Here is a 14,604-nt window from a genome sequence, read left to right on the forward strand (position 1 = left end):
TACAAGAGAAAGGCAAAGCCTTGCATCAGCAGCATCATAGCTACACTTAATAGAGTGGTGAGCTACTTGAGAAGTAGAACCTAAAATAGATAAGTCAGAGGATTTGCTTTCAGATTCAGGGAGGTCATAAATAATCTGACAAGCTTGAGCAATCAATGCCAGAGCATACCTGGTCATGTGTGTCTGGTGATTACAGTCCTAAAGGCCAAAATAGAAACAGTGTAAAACTTCTTACCAATCCTCTCCATTGCCCTACTATTCTTATCAGAAGGCAAAAGTTTGGAAGAGGGCAAAAGCATAGAAGGTTTGTCAGAAGAGACTGACACCACAGCAGGATCAGCAGAAGGACACTTTAATAAAACTTGACAATCCTTAGGGACCTTATAGTGCCTATCAAGTTTCTTCGGATCAGGAGGCTGAGAATCAAGAGACTTGGAAGCAGCAATGAAAGCAACGAACAAGGCAGCTAACACAAAGAACTAATGATGGTTTAGGAGTATCCAATTGAATTAACTCATATCTACTCTGAATATCCAGTAACAAAAAGGCACAGCACGACCATCCATGTAAAATAAGGTTTATTACTTCAAGCTTTCGAGTTAAAACTCTTTTTCAAGAATAAATCAGTGCATTAAAACCACAGGATAACTATAGAACACCAGCCAGTCACATAACATATCTCATAAACACATTATATATTTATACAATTTACATAATTAATATAGTTGACTAAGCCTAGTTCACTAAAAAACTTCATTAAAAACAATGGTCAACTTAACAAATTTCTTTACTGCCGAAAAAGCTCCACAGGACAACTGTAATACTCTAACTAACATATGCTTGTCTTAATTTCAAAATGGGTTTAATACTATTAGCTGTGATCAGTCACAGCTTGAAGTTATGGGAAAGAGTAGTGGAAGCTAAGTTAAGAAGGGAGGTGATGATCAGCGATCAGTAGTATGGTTTGATGCCAGGAAAGTGCACTACAGATGTGAAGTTTGCTCTGAGAGTGTTGATGGGGAAATATAGAGAAGGTCAGAAGGAGCTGCATTGTGTCTTTGTGGACTTGGAGAAAGCATATGATAGGGTACCTAGAGAGGAGTTGTGGTATTGTATGAGGAAGTCAGGAGTGGCAGAGAAGTATGTAAGAGTGGTACAGGATATGTATGAGGATAGTGTGACAGTGTTGAAGTCTGCAGTGGGAGCAACAGATCCGTTTAAGGTGGTGGTGGGATTACATCAAGGATCAGCTCTGAGCCCTTTCTTATTTGCAATGGTGATGGACAGATTGACAGACGAGATCAGACAGGAGACCCCATGGACTATGATGTTTGCAGATGACATTGTGATCTGTAGTGAGAGTAGGGACCAGGTTGAGGAGACCCTGGAGAAGTGGAGATATGCTCTAGAGAGGAGAGGAATGAAGGTCAGCAGGACTAAGACAGAATATGTGTGTGTGAATGAGAGGGAAAATAGAGGAATGGTGAGGATGCAGGGAGTAGAGTTGGCAAAGGTGGATGAGTTTAAGTACTTGAGATCAACAGTTCAGAGTAATAGTGAGTGTGGAAGAGAGGTGAAGAAGAGAGTACAGGCAGGATGGAATTAGTGGAGAAGAGTGTCAGGAGTGATTTGTGACAGATGGGTACCAGTAAGAGTGAATGGGAAGGTCTACAAGAGTGTAGTGAGACCAGCTATACTGTATGGGTTGGAGATGGTGGCATTGACCAAAAGCCAGGAGCCAGCGCTGGAAGTGGCAGAGTTAAAGATGTTAAGATTTGCACTGGGTGTGACAAGGATGGACAGGATTAGGAATCAGTATATTAGAGGGTCAGCTCAGGTTGGATGGTTTGGAGACAAAGTCAGAGAGGCGAGATTGTGTTGGTTTGGACATGTGCTGAGGAGGGATGATGGGTATATTGGGAAAAGGATGCTAAGGATGGAGCTGACAGGTAAGAGGAAAAGAGGAAGGCCTAAGATAAGGTTTATGGATGTGGTGAGAGAGGACATGCAGGCAGTTGGTGTGACAGAGCAATATGCAGATGATAGGAAGAAATGGAAACAGATGATCCGCTGTGGCGACCCTTAACAGGAACAGCCAAAAGAGAAGCAGAAGAAGAATTTTTATTACGCCCTGGATAGACATCAGATATAAAAAAAGTTTATCCATTTGTATTCTGCTCTCTCTGTGGCATTCACAATGCCCCTCCCCCTTTTGTTTTTTACAAACTCTCTGCAGTATCCTAAATTTAAATGTATGTTCATTTCCAAAATGTAAAATTTGCTTACTAAGTGCATCTGTCTCAATCCCCCTTCTTATATCAGATAAGTGGGATGTAATTCTCTCCTTGAATTTACAGTTAGTTTTGCCAATGTAAAAACACAAAGTTTTCACAGTTAGCCAAGTAAACAAAATTTTCACTATTGCACGTCCCAAATGCCTTAAAAATAAAATTAACTTGTGTTATAGGATGTATAAATCCTGTCTCCATATTAATGAACTTATAAAAGGTGCAGTTATAACAGGGGACTGTCCCCTTATTAAATCTATGTAAATCTTTATAGCAAAGAAGTTGTTTGAGGTTCTTCTCTTTCTTATATACAAAATAAGGCTTTTCTCCTACTATTTTCCTAACATTAGCATCAGAACTAAGAACAGTCCAATTCCTTTTAATTATGGACTGAATCTGCCTATGCTGTCTGTTGTACTTCATCATATATCCTAATTTATTAAACCCAGCTTCTCTCACTGGGCTGTTCTTCTGGGCATTATTGCCTTCTCTAAGTAAATATGGTTTAGCCAGACTAGGCCTTTTAGATTTAACATATTCTAAATTCTTAGTTAATAAATCTCTACTATAACCCCTTGCCAAAAAGTCATGTGTCTTAGTACTAATTTCAGCTGCAAACCCTTCTTCACTGGTGTTTAGCCTACTGGCTCTCAAAAATTGACTTTTTACTACACCCTTATAAACATGAGTGGTGTGCATACTGGAATTATGTACATATCTAGTTGCTATATATAGATGTATGAATTTTACCATCGATATTCACCAGTTTAACATCCAAGAAAGTGATTTCCTCTACTAAACGAGACATTTCAAACTTAAGGAAGCGGGTGCTATTTTGTAGATGTTCAACAAATAGCTCCAATGCCTCCTTGCTACCCCTCCACAATAATACTATATCATCTACAAAACGTTTATAGTGCATTAAAGCACTATTATAGTATTCATTTTTGTTAGAATCAAAAATAGTGTATTCTTCCCATCTAGCCAATACTATGTAGGCATAGCTATTTGCTACAGATGTGCCCATAGCTACTCCTGAAGTCTGATGATACACATCATCCCCAAACATGAAAATAAGAAGTTATGTACTCACCATAATGTTCCATCTGAGTAGGTAGACTTCATTTGTCTGCAACCTTTGGGATTCGGATCCGACCTCGGATCCGAGCCGGCAATCTTTCACAGCTTAGATCCGAGCTCCTAGCTCCTCCCCTTCACCCATAATCCCCTGCCATCCCTGACTGACCTCAGATCAAGTTTGCCCATAACCAATAAGGCTGAAAAGAGAAACTAACTACCTTCCTTAAAAGGGCAGAGTAAAAACTTCTGGCCCAAAAAAACATCCGAAGGTCAGGGGGAAGGAGGGTGGGACGGTTGTAGACAAATGAAGTCTACCTACTCAGATGGAACGTTATGGTGAGTGCATAACTTCTTAATCTGAAGTAGTTGACTTCATTTGTCAGCAACCTTTGGGACAGAGTCCCCAGCTACCTGTACCTTTCATGGAAGGATGTTCCGGAGCACTGCAGAGTCAAAGGATGCTCTCCCTCTAGAGATAATATCCAATTTATAATGGTTGATGAAGGTATGAGATGAACCCCAAGTGGCTGCTGAGCAAATATCATCCAAGGGTACTCTAGCCCGAAAGGCAGCAGAAGTAGACATGGACCGAGTAGAGTGGGCACAGACTCCCTGAGGTGCGGGCCTGCCAGAACTTTCATAAGCCAAAAGAATGCATTGTGAAATCCACCTCGACAAGGTGACCTTCGACACAGATTTACCTGAATTAAATTTGGCAAAGGAGACGAACAACTGGTCGGATTGTCTATGACCAGCCGTTCTATGAATGTAAAAATGCAGCTGTCTATGCACGTCTAAAGAATGTAGTTTGCATTCTCCTTTGTTCTGGTATTCAGGAAAGAAAACTGGCAGATTAATGGATTGGTTAATATTTGCCTCGGAAGCAATCTTAGGAAGGAATGAGGGATTGGTCCTGAGGTAAACCCTATCCTTGTGGAAGGTCAAGTAAGGAGGTTTTACACATAGGGCTTGAAGTTCAGAGACCCTCCTAGCTGAAGTAATAGCGACGAGAAAGGCTGTTTTCCATGACAAATGTTTGAGATCAGCTGAAGCTGCAGGTTCAAAGGGGGGAGCTGTCAAGGCCTGAAGTACTAAAGTCAAATCCCAGGGAGGCACTACTTCCTTTATTGGAGGTCTGAGTAGGAATATGCCCTTCAGAAAGGTCTTACATAACTTCGTGGTAATCAATGGACCCAGTTCATGTCCCACGTAGTAATGAGAGATAGCTGCTAGTTGAACTTTGACTGTGGAACAGCTAGCCCCCTGATGAAAAAGCCCTGAAAGGAAATCCAAGACGGCAGGCAACGGAGCTGTGAAAGGGTCTAGGTTCTGACGCTCCGCCCAAATAGCAAAACTTTTCCATTTACTCTTATAGACTTTCCTAGTAGAGCGCTTGTGTGCTGCTACTAGGATAGCTTTAACTGGGGAGGAGATACCGGGAGTCCTAGCTACGAGTGGAACTGGAGCAACCAAGCCATAAGCTTGAGATTGTCCAGGTTCGGGACTGGGGGGCCTAGGGGTTTGGAAATCAGATCCGGAAGGGGATCTAAAATCCAAGGCGGATTCACCAGATGATCCCAGAGGTAAGGGAACCAAGCTTGACGAGGCCAGAATGGGGCAATGAGGATCATTTTGCTCCCCAACCGACTGGCTTTCTGTAGGAGCTTCAGCATCAGAGGTAGAGGAGGGTAAGCATAGAGTAGACCAGGAGGCCAAGCATGCACCAGAGCATCTCTCTCAGGAATTACCCGGCGGGGGGAATTAGAGCAAAGTAGCTGTTGCATTTCGTGTTTGAAGGAGAGGTGAAGAGATCACAACAGGGTTGTCCCCATACGGCAAATATCCGCTTTGCTACCTGGGGATTGAGAGACCACTCGTAAGGAGACAGTATGGTGCAACTGAGTTTGTCCGCCAGGATGTTGGACCGTCCCGGAATGTGCGTTGCAATAAGAAAGCGGTTGGTGGAGATCGCCCATTCCCACACTCTCATAGCTTCTCGACAGAGTGGGTAGGACCTGGTTCCCCCCTGTTTGTTGATGTACCAGACCACCGACATGTTGTCTGACTGAAATGCAACTGTTCCTGCAGGAAGAAGGCTCTGAAGTGCTTGCAAAGACAACAGCACTGCCCTCATCTCTAGAACATTTATATGCAATGAGGTCTCTGTATCGTTCCACGTGCCATGGACTGTCCTGCCCGCATAATGCCCCCCCCCACCTGAGGTGGGAGGCATCCGTGGTCACCGTGGCTAGTGGACGGGCCATGGAGAAAGGGCATCCAGCCTGGAGGTCCGGTGATTGTAACCACCATGTGAGAGCCCTTTTGCAAGCCTTGCTGAGGGGAATGGGGTGACTGAGAGGATATTGACGGAAGGACCATTGGACTTGGAGAGTCCACTGCAAAACCCTCATGTTCTGGCAAGCCATGGGGAGCAGGGTAATTGCGGCTGCCATGGAGCCCACTGCCCTCAGGACCAATCCCGCCGGCGATAGTAAAATGGCCCGCACATGTAGCCTCAGGGTGTGAAGCCGTTCGGTGGTTAAGAAAGCTAGTAAGTTGTTGGTGTCTAATCTGGCCCCGATAAAGTCTATCACCTGAGTCGGGTTGTGAAAGGATTTGTCCTTGTTGACAGTGATCCCCAACTGGGGAGCAAGGTGGAGAAAGTAATTCCTGGATGAGCAGAGTAGATGCCTTGTTGGGGTGGTCAGGAGCCAGTCGTCTAGGTATGGAAACACCTGCATTCCCTGAAGCCTCAGGTGGGCCGCTATCACTGCTAATACCTTGGTGAACACCCTGGGGGCTGAGGTGAGACCAAAGGGAAGGACCCTGAACTGATAATGACTGGCTCCTAGCCAGAAGCGGAGAAACCTCTTGGATCGCTTGTCCATCAAAATGTCGTAATACGCATTCTTGAGGTCTATCGAGTACACCAGTCGCTCTCCCACAACAGGGGGAGAATGGATTGAAGGGTGACCATCCGGAACTTTTCTTTGGTTACTGACAGGTTCAGAAGGGAGAGATCAAGGATTGGCCTTAGGTCTCCCGTCTTTTTTGGCACCAAAAAGGACCTGGAGTAGTAACCCGATCCGAACTGGTCTGGGTGGATGTGCAGGATGGCTCTTTTTCCTAAGAGCTGCTGAATTTCCGCAGCTGCAGCCTCCTGCTGATCGGGTGGAATGTTGGGGAGGTGTTTGGGTTGGTGAGGAGTGTGAAAGAAGGGAATTTGGTATCCTCTGGATATGATGCGAAGCACCCAGCGGTCTGTCGTGATGGACTCCCAAGCTGCCAGATGCCTCAAAAAACGTCCCCCGACTGCCTCCAGAGAGGAGCAGTCGGGCAACCCCTCAGGGTCACTGGGTGGGCCGGTCAGACAAAGCTTCTCTGGCCCCACCATTCCTCGAGCCCCCTCTGCCTCTAGGGCGGCGTCCACCCTGTCCTCCTCTGCCACGGAAGGACTGGGGATCTGGAGCGGACTGGGATTGTTGCAACTTCTGGAACCACATCTTCTTCTGTCTCTTTTGGTTCTTAGAGAAGGACCTCTGGGGAGCAGAGAAGCGGACTCCGACGGCAGATGTCTTCCCGTCCTTTTCACTCTGGACCAAAGTCTCGCAAATGGTCTTGCCAAACAGGGCAGGACCATCGAAAGGGGCATTCGCAAATGACGGCTTGAAGGGTTCCGCGAAATCGCAATGCCGGAGCCAGGCCTGACACCGCATGATGAGGCCTGTTCCGCTGGCTCTAGCGGCTCCCTCTGTGGCGTGGGACAACAGCTGCATAGAGGTGTTAGATATGGACCTGAGAGTGGCCATCTGAGTGGAGTACAACCGCTTGTCCTCCACCGACATGGACTCCGGGGGCGACACAGCGTACTCTTTGATAAGGTCCCGCTGCAGTCGAATAACATGTGCCATGTAGTTCAGAGACCTCACCGAGAAGGTAGCTGTACTAAAAGCCCGCTTCCCTAAACAGTCCATCAAATGGGACTCCATGCTCGGTGGATGGACCGAGGGACTCTCCTGAGCTAATTCCCTCTTGGTGGCCGCCACCACCAACATGGCATCTACGGGGGGACCCTTGCTCCAATGGGACCTCTCGGAGGGCGGACTAAGGATTTTATCCGGGTGTTTGGGGACTGGCTCAACAGTGTCCGGCTCCTTCTACGCCCTAGTGGTAATAAGGTCCACTAAGGGGTCGGGCGGAGGGGACACCCAAGAGGTAGATAGGCCTGCTTTGAACGCCTCCAGGAACACGGATTCATCTGAGGAAGCCTTGGGGGCAGACCACCCCCCTCTTATCCTGAGCATTTCCATGATGTCTCCAAAGGAGACATCCTCGGGGGTGACCTAGGGGAGCCTTTCCCTTCATCCAAATCCGAGTCATCAGTCAAGGACTCGGGGGAGTCCACGTGCCTCCTCTTGCACTTTCGCTTGTGAGGGATGTCCTCGGGGGGGGCTGTCCGAGGACGTCTCACCAGCCACGTCCTGTTCCAAGGGAACGACCTGGGACATTGAAGCAGGCTGTCCCTGAGGCCGGGAGATGGAAGCCGGACCCAACAAAGAGGGAGTGCGGGGCGGAGCCAAAGCAAGGACTGGGGGCCTGGAAGCACTCGACAGAGCCCTCTCCACCACATCGAAAGCCGAGGGAGAGCCACTCTCCCTGGGATCCGAGAGCAAACCCTCACTCGGATCCAATGGATGGATCGGGGTCGGCGCCGAAGCCATCGGATCCGACGGACTAGTGTGCTCCGACCTAGACGGAGCTGAAGACACACTGATTCCCTCAGATCCGACGCTCAGCCCACGGCTCCGAGAGCCCGGATCCGACAAAAACAGACCCGACAGGCTCGAGGGAAGAGTCAGCGCCGAAGTACCCGATACTGTCGGTGCCGACCCACCTCCGGCTCCATGGCTGCTCGGCTCCGATGGCTCCAAACCCGGAAAGCGGGTCGAAGAAGGAGCTATCGGGGTAAAGAAAGGTGTCGAGCTCCCCCCTGGAGGGGGGGAGGCAGGAGCACTCCCATCTGCAGTTGGGCCTGGAGAAACCTTTGCATCATCTGGTCCAAATCTGCGTCAGAAAGGCTATTAGTCAATCTCGACGATGCCACCAAGGCTGGCCGGGAATGCCGCCTCGATGACCTCGACAGAGATCGGGTCTCCTCCTCGGGGCCCAGTGAGAAGCATGGAGACCGGATCCGAGAAGGTGGAGACCGGGAAGCCCTGGAGGGAGAAAGCACAAGGAACAAGAAACTAAGGGTAATGCTGCTAAACGCCAGAAGTCTTAACTTCAAGATGCACGCACTCAAAGCTCTCCTCAGTATGGAGAACATCGATATCTGTGCAGTGATGGAAACCTGGTTCAAGGCTCCAGAGAGCACCCCAGCACTACCAGGCTATACCTCATATCATGCTTTTCGGCCCCAAAACCCAGGCCGAACCACAAAAGGAGGGGGAGTTTCCATATTTATCAAGGATATCCACACCTCCAGGTTAGTGGCATTACACGAAGTATCGGAGACCATCCATGTGCAACTAACAGTGGGCAAGACTGCTTTTCAGTTTATAGCATCCTACAGACCACCCTCTCAAAGTCAGGAATCCCACTCGGCTTTCCTGAAAACACTGGAGAACATGAAGATCTCTCCAAACACCATTATATTGGGCGACTTCAACTACCCAAACATTGACTGGGAGCACTATTCAAGCCCCAGCAGCTTAGCCCAAAGATTCCTAGAAATTATAAACTCAAATGCTATGGAACAACTAGTCACCACTCCCACAAGAGGGGACAACATACTAGACCTGATCATTACCAACATGGGGACTCTATGCTCCACACCAGAAGTATATCCCTCATTGGTAAGATCAGACCATAAATGAATTTCACTGGATGTCCACATCCCAACCCCACCCCCAGTCCAGAAAACCACAGTGAAAAACTTCTCAAAAGTGAACTTCTCACTTCTCAATACGGAAGTGGATTCCTTCAAGGCCCCAGGGCCAGTGGAAACTACGGCCCAAACTGCAGAATCCTATATAAATGCATTCTACGGACATCTCCAGGAATGCATGGATCATGCTATCCCAAACAAAACCAAGACCCAATCATCCAAAGGCAGGTGTCCGGTCTGGTGGACCCCTGCCATAAATAAACTGTACAACAGAAGGAGGAAGCTACTACATGATAGAGCAAAATCCCTAATAGGGAAGGCATCTCTGATCAGTACTAGCAAAAAATTACGATCCCTCATAAAATCCTCCAAGGCCAGCTTCGAGAGAAAAATTGCACAGGACACCAAAGACAGTCATAAGGCTTTTTTCAGTTATGTTAGAAACCTGGGATGCAACTCCCAGACTTGTTCTGAGTTGATTCTAAATGACAAAAAATACACTGAACCCACAGACATCGCCAATATCCTGGCAGACAGGTTCAGTGCAAACTTCTCCCCCCCCCCCCAAAAGAGCAAGTATCTATCCCGGCAGAGGGCTGCCTCCCAAACATCTCAGATGCTCAGGTGAAGGCTGCCCTCTCCAAAGCAAAAACACTGCTTCCATGGGACCAGATGGCATCCCAGGTTGCGTCCTACATGAACTACAAGAGGAACTAATCCCTCAAATAAAACAGCTATACAATCTCAGCCTCACTACAGGATATGTGCCCACAGAATGGCGTACAGCAACAGTGGTCCCACTCCACAAAGGTGGAGCCTCTACAGACCCTGGAAACTATTGCCCCATAAGCCTGACTAGCTTAGTCTGCAAGGCTATGGAGAGGATCATCATGGAGCTCATAAACAAAGACATTGGGGACCTACAGACACTAGATCCTACCCAGTTCGGCTTTGTCAAGGGCAGATCCTGCCTTTTGAACTTGGTTGACTTCTTTGAAACAGTCACCAAAGCCATAGATGAAGGGAAGGTAGTCCACACAGCCTATCTGGACCTTGCAAAGGCATTTGACACAATACCCCACTCGGGCATCATAGATAAGCTATCCAGCTTAAATATAAACCCCTATGTCACAAGATGGGTCGCAAACTGGCTCAAAGACAGAATCCACAGAGTGAGAGTTGCTGGAGCCATGTCAGACTCAAACCGGTCACAAGTGGCATCCCACAGGGTTCTGTCCTGGGACCACTCTTGTTCGGTATATACTTTTCTGAGGTACCGGCAAATGTGGGAGGACTATGGCTCACCAAGTTCACAGACGACTGCAAACTGGGCACCATAATCAACTCTCCAGCTGACACAAACATCCTTCAAAAAGGTCTCACAGAGACAGATAACTGGTGCCAGCACTATGGTTTAAAGCTAAATGCCAAAAAATGTATAGTCATACCCTTTGGCAAAAATAATGTGCCCACAAATTACCACATAGGCGGAAACCTATTAAGTACAGAGAAAGTTATTAGGGACCTGGGGACCCAAGTTGATAGCAATCTCTCCTTCGAAAACCACATTTCCAAAGTGGTTAGAAAGACCTTCTACATAGCCCACCTCATCACGAAGGGTTTCACATCTAGATCAAGAGAGGTAATCGTGCCCCTTTATTCATCCCTCATCAGGCCCATCATAGAATACAATGCCCCTTTTGGGATGTACCTTACCTGACACCTGCAGCAATTAGAAATACCCCAAAAGTATCTCACAAAGAGGATCAAGGGTCTCAAACAGATGCCATATGCTGCTTGGTTAAAAAAACTCCAGCTCTACTCAGTTGCATTCCGCCTACTTCGAGGTGATCTATGCCTGACATACAAAGCTATGTCAAATCCAGAATTAATGGACATGCTCCACCTCAGTAAATCTAAATCCCTTAGAGCCACACGCTCGAGGGACTTGAACCTCAGCACAGAAATAAATAGAACTTGCTGGAGGGACAGGTTCATAACCCAGAGGCTACCTTCGCTCTGGAATAGAATTCCAGTTCATGTGAGGCAGAGCACCTCACTGAATCTCTTCAAGAGGAATCTCGATAAGTGGATGGGGGATTGTAGGTTTGTCCCAGGGATTACTCCCGTGTCACTATTAGACAGAGGCACAGTAAACTAAACCTTAAAAAGGGCACAGTATACACAAATCAGGGGTGGCGTAAGCCATACAGAATCGGGCTAGGCTTATAATTGCCCCAGGGCAGATAGCCTAGTATGAACCTATGAACCTATGAACCTAAGACCGCTTAGCCGGGGGGGGGGGTGAAGCGGAGGCCTCGGCCCGCCGCTTGTAGTGCTTCTCCCTCCTTTTTTCTTTACTGGCCTCCCTCTCCTCCGGAGCTGCAGCAGGAGTCCCGACCGGAGGGAGAGAGGCAGGAGTGGCCGCCGCCGGAGCCGGGGAGGAGGCCACAGAAGCACCGGAGGCCGAAGCTGAATCCGGGGGCAAAAGTCCCGTTAGGATCAGCTTAGACCTCTGGTCCTTCAGTGCCCTGGGGTTGAACGCCGCGCAGATGGAACACCCAGAGGAAAGGTGTTCAACCCCAAGGCACCAAACACACCGAGTGTGGCCATCCGCTGGGGAGAGCTTATGGCCACACTCGGTGCACTTAGAAAAGATGGGTTTTTGGGGCCTCAGACATCTTAAAGAAAAAAAAACACTCGTTAGGCCCCAAACACACAACACACAGAAGGTATGCACCAGCGAAGGGGAGGGAGGGTAAGTTTAACTAAAAGGTATTAGTTAAAAAAGGGAAACCTAACCACAAAAACACACTCGTACACTTAAGGATAATAAAACATTTTAAAACTATCACAAAACACTCTAGAAGACCCTACGAACCAGGAGCTCAAAAATCTAACTGTTGACAGAAGTGCGGCAAACTAGATCTGAGGTCAGTCAGGGATGGCAGGGGATTATGGGTGAAGGGGAGGAGCTAGGAGCTCGGATCTAAGCTGTGAAAGATTGCCGGCTCGGATCCGAGGTCGGATCCGAATTCCAAAGGTTGCTGACAAATGAAGTCAACTACTTCAGATCATTATTTTGCAGAACAATCTCCAGTACAGAACATAGCAGTGAAATTGTATTTGCTGTAAAAGTGCTGTGCTGAACTAGAAATTCTCTAACATATTCAATACCTATATCATTTGGAATAACCGTAAATAAGGACTTAATGTCCATAGTTACAGACTTCTAGAGGGATGTCTGGTGAAGGCTGATAGCTAAAGAATCCAGACGAGACTTCTTGGCCTTCTTCTTACACATTTGTCATATTCATATCCAAAAACATTCTCAATTACTCTAAAAATTCACCAGTGTCCTTTATATAGGACATACTGTGTTTGTTAAGTTGACCATTGTTTTTAATGAAGTTTTTTAGTGAACTAGGCTTAGTCAACTATATTAATTATGTAAATTGTATAATTATATAATGTGTTTATGAGATATGTTATGTGACTGGCTGGTGTTCTATATTTATTCTGTGGTTTTAATGCACTGATTTATTCTTGAAAAAGAGTTTCAACTCGAAAGCTTGAAGTAATAAACATAATTTTACATGGATGATTGTGCTGTGCCTTTTTGTTACTGGATTTAATTTTGTGTTGGTTTACCAGCACGTTTAGCTGTTCTCCACCTGCTTCCTGATCTTCTCTGAATATCAGACACTTGAGAAGAATCCCACTCAAAGTATTCCATCATCCTAGCACTTGTGTCCTCAAAAGGAGACTCAGGGCTAACGGACTCCTCTTCATCAGAACCACAAGCCAAAAGCGAAGTCATCTATGAAAAATATGACAAAGACCCGTCATCAGACACTGAATCTTCATGCAAGGAATCTGGTTCTCTAAACCATTTAGAAGGGGTAGAGGTCCAAGAGGAAGGAGTTACTGAAGCCCCTTGAGGAGGCTTTTGGGTCGACAAGGCAGAAAACAAGCTCTGAATAAGCTCTTGCCATTCACTTTGAGGATCCTTAGGACAGGCCGAAATATGTTTCATTTTTTGTGTTTTCTTGTAAGGGACATCAGTCCTAACAAATGCCAAAGGTTCATACCCATGGCAAGATTCAATAACAGAATCCAGGATCTTTTCCCTGACCAATATCTTATAGGTTCATAGATTAGTACTAGGCTAACTGCCCTTGTGGATCTTTTAAACCTAGTCAATTACCCCATGGGAGAAGCAAACCATGCACCTTGTGTTTGCAAGGTAAACACCTTAACCATTGTGCCAACCTTCCACCCTTGTTCAATGTTCAATGTTCAGTCCCTCTAGGATCCGCCAAGATAATCAATCACTATTGCTCCTAGATGTCTCGAGCAGATGCCAGCAAGGCATCAGAGTATGTGTGAAAAGACAGATCCATGCCAGTCTCCAATGGGGTCACAGCACAGGAATCTGATGTAGACGCTGAACAACCTACAGATCTGTTACCCACTTCTAGAGGGATGTCTGGTGAAGGCTGATAGCTAAAGAATCCAGACGAGACTTCTTGGCCTTCTTCTTACCTAGTGGGAGTACCTCTGGGTTAATTGATTCTGTCATGGTACCCTAGGCTAACTGTTTAAGCCACTGGTTTTCAAGATAACTGGCCAGGGAAGACAAACAGATTCTGAGTGTCTTAGGCACAAACTCCTTACAGATATTACATGATGTATGGTCGTGGGAAGCACCCAAACAAATAAGACACTGTTCGTGATGATCCTTATGGGGAATCTGCTTCCCACACTGAAATTTTCTCTTCTTGAATGACATGAACTCTAGGTAGCAAAATGAAATACAAGCCCAAGAAAAGAAAAAAAAAAAACAACCCCAACTGGGCACTTACCTGGTAGTTAAATATTCAGTACAGCAACAAGGCATTCAGACCAACTAGCAATAGTGACCTTCGAATTGGAGGCAAAAAAGTTCTGGGTAGTTATGCCCATATGCCCTTTTATTACCTACATTCTGTGCAGGGAGCACAAGTGTGACATGTGGCACATACCAGATCATTAGGTTTTGGTATACTTACCAATCATCAGGCTGCCCTGTTTAGCATACTACAACAGTGATATAAATGGAAATCATTAGTTAATTCTCTTATACACTTATAGTCCTCCTTTTAGTATGGCTTTGTTTTAAACTTTCTGTTACATCTTTCTCCACATATTGCTCAAAAATATTAACTGCAGATGATAAAGGAAGATTATATATACTACGTTTAACAAAAGAGTTAGGCTCACAGTCCCCAGGAAGCAATATTGCTGAATTAAACTTCCTAGTAAAGATTTAAGTTCCTTCAAAAACTCAGAGATGTTACCCCTTTGCAT

This window comes from Protopterus annectens, chromosome 2.part1 (genome assembly GCF_019279795.1).
Source record: "Protopterus annectens isolate FY-2018-M chromosome 2.part1, PAN1.0, whole genome shotgun sequence".
NCBI lineage: Eukaryota > Metazoa > Chordata > Ceratodontiformes > Protopteridae > Protopterus > Protopterus annectens.